Consider the following 6,000-nt stretch of genomic DNA (forward strand, 5'->3'; position numbering starts at 1 on the left):
CAAAAATTCCTACAAAAATTCTTATACACCTATCACATCACGGAAGAATCTTTAGCAGACATTTTAAATAAGAAAGTTAAAAAAAAAATGTGGTTGATCTAAACAATTAAGTTTTACAAAAACAGTTTATGTTTTTCGTTCTATTTTTTGGATGGGGATATTCAATTATATAACTTGTATAGTATTTAACAGGTACTTCTGCAGTTTATTTAACCGATTTTTCGTAAGTAACGCACTGACATTAACCGAGCAGAAGAATCGTTTAATATTTCACATAAATTCTGTTTAGATTTGGGGGAAGGAGAATATTTCACACAAACTCTGTTTACATTCGGGGGAGGGGCGGTGGAAGCCCCTCTAGCAATTTCATAAAGTATGAAGCAGCAGCCCCTCCAATGTAAACAGAATTTGTGTGAAATTAAACAGTTCTTCTACTCGGTTTATGTTGGCGCATTATTCACGGAAAAATGGTCAATTAAATTGCAGAAGCACCTGTTAAAAAATGTATAATTCTTTAATTGAATACCCCCCTCCAAAAAAAAGAACAAAAAAATAAAATGTTTTTGCAAACCGACCGTGAAAAATTAATCTTTTAGATCAATTAAAAAGCATTAAAACTATGCAACAACACAAAGAAAATGAACATTTTTTTTTTTTTTGTTTTTTAAACTTTCTTATTTCTAATATCCGCTAAAAATTCCTCCGGGATGTGACAAGTCACTTTACTATACAAACGCACCATGTAAGAAAAGCGTTAACAAAAGCAGTGAAATGGCGCAAAATAGTCTCAGAGTTCAGAGGTTAATACCATGCAAAAAGTAACCTTGCAACAAGTTTAAATGCCAGATTCGTTTTCAGCGGTCCTTAGAAGTGTCAGAATTCGCCATTAAAAAAGTAATAGACTCTATCTTTCGAAGCTTATAACAATATGAATAATGTAATTTAAACCCTAACTTTTTTTCAATAAAAGGAGCAAAGACCAAACTTTAAAATAATAAAAGGTTTTATCGAAAAATATACAATATTTTTTTTAAATCGGTTTTCTTTAAGAAAGATTTCATGAAATTCAAGAAATTTTAACTTAATAATAAATATATATAAATTAAAAAAATCACTTACCTATATAAAATACTAATCAATGGATGCTTCCATTCTTCATTTATAAGAATTGTCCATATTTATATTTTATATTCCATGTATTTTTTAAATAAAAGAATTAAAAAAAAACTATTTGAAAAGACTGCTATTACGTAAGCGAAGTTACGGTGTTAGTGAAGCGCTGAAGCGATGTTTCTTCCTGTTTTGAAATACAGATGGAAAGAAGAACGTAAAACCAACACATACACGTTAACCATTTAGCCTAGTGCGTGAAGAAATATGTGTCGCCATAGGTGAAAATAATCACATTTTACTTATCAGTTTTTGCCTTAAAAAAAAAAAACACTCAAGGAATTTTTGGTTTTTAAAAAAAGGTTTTAAACTTTGGACTTTACAGGTAAATTTGCAAATAACTATTTTTTTGTTTTAAATTAGTTTATTTTATTTATTGATCTTTTATCTTCAATTCGTGATATATAAATTTGAGGTGAGAAAATTAATTATTTTGATTTTAATAGACATTTCAAAATGGGGGGGGGTGAATTAAAAAAAAAAACGCTTGTCTAGAAAATTGTATTCGGTTTATTGGAAAGAGCATAAAATTTCACATTGAACCTGAAAATTTCGTAAAAATTGAACCACTAAAAAAATTTGGATAGATTTTTAAAGTTTCAAAATTGAAAACAATTTAATTTGTAAAATTCAATTGATTTCATTACGTAAAAAACATGGCTGGTTGAACGCATGCACGCACTTTGTAAACACTGTTTTTTTTTTAAATAAAAAAAAATATTTCTATTATTTTTTAAACAACTTTAATAGTTTATTTTGGAAGTAATAAACAACCGACTTTAATAGTTTATTTTGGAAGAAATAAACAACCGACTTTAAAAAGAGAAATTACGAGTTTTTTTTTAATATTTTATTCACAGTTTTGTGTAAGGGGTGTCAATAATTCCCAAAAGATTCTAACACACCTAGAGGCCCTGATAACACAAACTAGAATGGTCGGCGTTGTGGTACACAGTTAAAATAAACATTTATTCAACATAAGTAAAAATAAAAGTTGTTTAAATTGTCATGTTCAGACTAGTCAGCTTTGCCTCGGTTTCTTCCGTTTCATTCGATCTTGGTTTTTGATCGCAAGATGAAGGCTGCTTCATACTCTACGAAATTGCTGATGGCAGCCATCTTGAATCTTACATCATGCATTTCTCTTGTTTGTATGAGTAAAATACATTAAATTTTTACTCGAAATGACTTTTCATGTAATAATGTTTAAGATAAGGGTATTATTTTACTTTAAGGCCCGTCTCACATTCGTATATAACAAAATATTTTTTTTTTTTTTTTTTTGTAAATTTCGGTGTGCTTTAAAAAAATGTAACGTTTTTCATTCCAAAGTTATCGTTTGCATGTAAATAACCCCTGAACCCTGGAACTACTGGAATACTGCTGCCATATCTGGGCAGGAGCTGCTAAAAACAGCCTATCCACCCTTGACAGAGTACAAAATAGACTTCGTGGCTTAGTGGGGGATGCCCTTTTCTCTACCCTGCAACCTCTCTCCCACAGAAGAGACGTTGTGAGCCTATCCTTGTTTTATCGTTATTTCCATGGCAAGTGCTCGTCTGAACTCCAATCTCTGGTCCCCCCCTCGCCAATCTTTCACGAAAAACACCCGTCTAGCCGAATCCACTGTGAAAAATTTCCCCCACTCTATATCTGTGCCTAAATCAAAACGCGGATTCCATGAACAAAGCTTCTTTCTTAGAACTGCACGCCTGTGGAACTCTGTTCCGTCTGCCTGCTTCCCACCGGACTACAACTTGGATGTCTTCAAGTCCAATGTTAACAAATTCCTAATGAACCGCTCCCTTAAGTAAACACTTCATCAAATCTCCACACTAACGTAATGTACTTGCAATAACCCTTATCCCTGAGTGGCTTCCGGGCCTTGATAAGTGGTGATCACCGTGTAAAAAAAAAACAAAAAAACTATTTTCCGCCAAATAACTGCCTTCGTTTACGATATGTGCGAGCATGCAGTAAACGAAGGCCGTGAAATGTGCACTCGCGTACCAAACTGCCTTCTCACTTAGCGTATTAATCTTTGGCGAACAATTTAAAAATTATATGAAGAACAAGTAGTTTTCCAGATATTAAGCCATGTAATTCTATTTTTTTCAGAGATGGCCATTTCTGTGTGCGCTTGCACGTGCAAAAATGGTAAACCTATGATAGCATAGAATTACATGGTTTAATATCTGGAAAACCACTTGTTTGAGGCAAAAATATGCACGCGCTTATGCGTACAGAAATGGTCACCATGGATAACACAAGGAAGATTTTTCAATTTCCTCATATCTTTATTGAAAGATGAAAGCAGAAAAAACATGCAATCCCCCCCTCACTAGGTGGCCAGAAAGTGGGTGCTCATTTTAAGTTACATTTACATAGAAAAGTGATTACCCACTTTTTGAAAAAGTAATTTCTTCATGTCATAAAAACTATTTCTCCTGGATATGACCTAAAAGTATATACGATGGTGAGGCCCCAGCTTGCGGGCCTTGGGGAGTGTGGAGTGGAGGCACCCTTTAATTACCATTGCTTCCAGGTCCAATCTGACCCGGAGTGGTAGTACCTGTTAGGGTCCCAACTATTGGTTAAATAGGATTCGACTTAAAAAAAACAAATATACTCCATTAAAAAATCGTTCCTCAAAATCACTAGATTCGGCATCAAACAACCTGAAAAGGGTTGATATGCCGTAAAACAAAAACAACCAACCATATTTCTCAGCGACGGAAACGGTCAACAGATTCATTTTTTGCACACCGAAATTTACAAAAGAAGAAGAAAAAAAAAAATTCCGATACGAACGTAAAATTTTACCAAGATAAGAAATATTATGAATCACCCACAAACCTCATTTCCTGACAAAACCCATTTATTGAATGGGTTTCTACCAGTATTTTGCTTTGAAGTGAGTAAAAACGCTAAACATTTATCCAGCTAGGTAAAATAAAAGAAAAAAAAAATTATCTTGCCTTAGGTAACCTTTATTTGAATTTTGACCAATTTCTCGTACGGCGATCTAAATTAAACCCGGAAGTCATTCCAACTTACCTTTTTTTTCGACATAAAAACTCAACGACGAATCAACTCGAACATATTTATGAATTAATTCATGTTTTTTATCTTGTAAAATTATCGAATTCAAATGAGGAAAAAATAAGTCGCACCATGAACGTTTGACTATTTAATTTTTTTTAAAACACAGGAATTTAATAAATAAATAAATAAATAAATAAATAAAACAATAACCGGTGTAAGTAATAATTATGTTCCTTCTTCTTAAAAGTCCACCCACCACTTCCAATTATATTAACTAGCGAGACCCGTGTAAATTCAACGAAATTTAATCAACAAATATGTTTTAACTAGCAGGGAGACCTAATGTTTCTCGGGGTTGAATGATAGCTAATGACAGTGTCATGTTTTTTATTGCCATTAAAATTGGTGAAATCGACCACTTTTCAATCAAATCAATTGATTGCCTGCTCTAGTTGGGGACCCAATAATCGCGGTGCATCAAGAAGCTTCGCATGCCTCTTCGCAGTAACTTATTCCACAATGCATTGTAGTCTACATTGCACTGTAGAGAACCTGCTGGTTATTTTATCGAATAATCTTTATATATAATAACTTAAATTAAAGTTTAAAGTGAAAAAGTCAGATATCATGGTTTAATTGTGCTTTAAACAGAAACATTCATTTTGGATGCGCCCCTCCCCCTGTCATATCAAAGAATTACTGTTGATTTTATATGCCGGGCCTTTCGGCTTGTGTGGCCATAAAACTTCTCAAATGCACTTGTGATGTCAAGGTGTTAACTTTGGTTAAAATCGCCTGTTTCTTCTGTCATCGGATTATTTTGATTATCGATTAATTATACTTATCGGAGACATTCCGATACAAAAACTATCTAAGAACACTGCCACATAAATAAAGTACATTTGTCTTAAATTTCATAAAAATTGACCCAACTGTTGTGGTGTCTATAGGAGATTCTCTCTCTCTCTCTCTCTCTCTCTCTCTCTCTCTCTCTCTCTCTCTCTCTCTCTCTCACACACACACACAAACACATATCGACACACACACACACACACACACACACACACACACACACACACACACACACGCGCACGCACGCACGCACGCACGCACACAGACAAAATTCCTTTTCTATAAAAGTTGAGGCAAAGCTGATATTTTAGTAAATAGCGCAAAAAAATATTTTGGGACAGAAAAACTAATAACATGCAGCAAATATGAGTTTATTAACATTTTTATGAAAATAATATCCATTGTGTTTTAAATATAGAATTGACTCAAATGAGATAAATTTATAAGTATTAATAAATACACAGAAAGTAATATTGTGCTACATAGTTCAATACAAATAATAAAATCGAATTGTAAGAATTAATATTTAATTTACTCCTTCAGTCCAACACCTCTTGGCAGACAATGTTCTTCCCCCCCCTGTTTTTTTTTAATGTTCCCTTTTTAATGTAACATTTTACTGACTTCTTTCGTTGGTGAAGAACTGCTGCACTTTGAAATTACTACAAGTTCTTTTCTCACACTATTACAATAATAATCATATATTATTGTAAATATATACGAAAACGAGGCTACATCAAAGGGAGGTAACTATAGTGAGCTGTTTATACCTACCAATTCGCTTTGTCTAGATCAAACACACAGAAACAGAACAAGATGGGTGCAGTATGTTGCGGGACAGGATATAAATACCCTAACTCGCTACAAAAGAAAATAATGAAACGAATGGAAAGAAGGAAACAAAACTCAATTGCTGGATGAAATAAACATGTC

The 6,000-nt window shown here is 33.3% G+C and overlaps 1 protein-coding gene across 1 annotated transcript in view; it reads right to left on the reverse strand.

Annotated features, from left to right (window-relative positions):
* Positions 1-4,389, reverse strand: part of LOC145269733 (uncharacterized) — an 88,571-nt gene extending 84,182 nt beyond the window's left edge. The window contains exon 1 of the mRNA XM_080125456.1: positions 4,228-4,389. The gene's annotated coding sequence lies outside the window, so the exon portion shown is untranslated. The remainder of the gene's footprint in view (positions 1-4,227) is intronic.
* Between the last annotated feature and the right edge of the window lie 1,611 nt (positions 4,390-6,000).

This window comes from Euprymna scolopes, chromosome 45 (genome assembly GCF_053919585.1).
Source record: "Euprymna scolopes isolate OS-2025 chromosome 45, ASM5391958v1, whole genome shotgun sequence".
NCBI lineage: Eukaryota > Metazoa > Mollusca > Cephalopoda > Sepiida > Sepiolidae > Euprymna > Euprymna scolopes.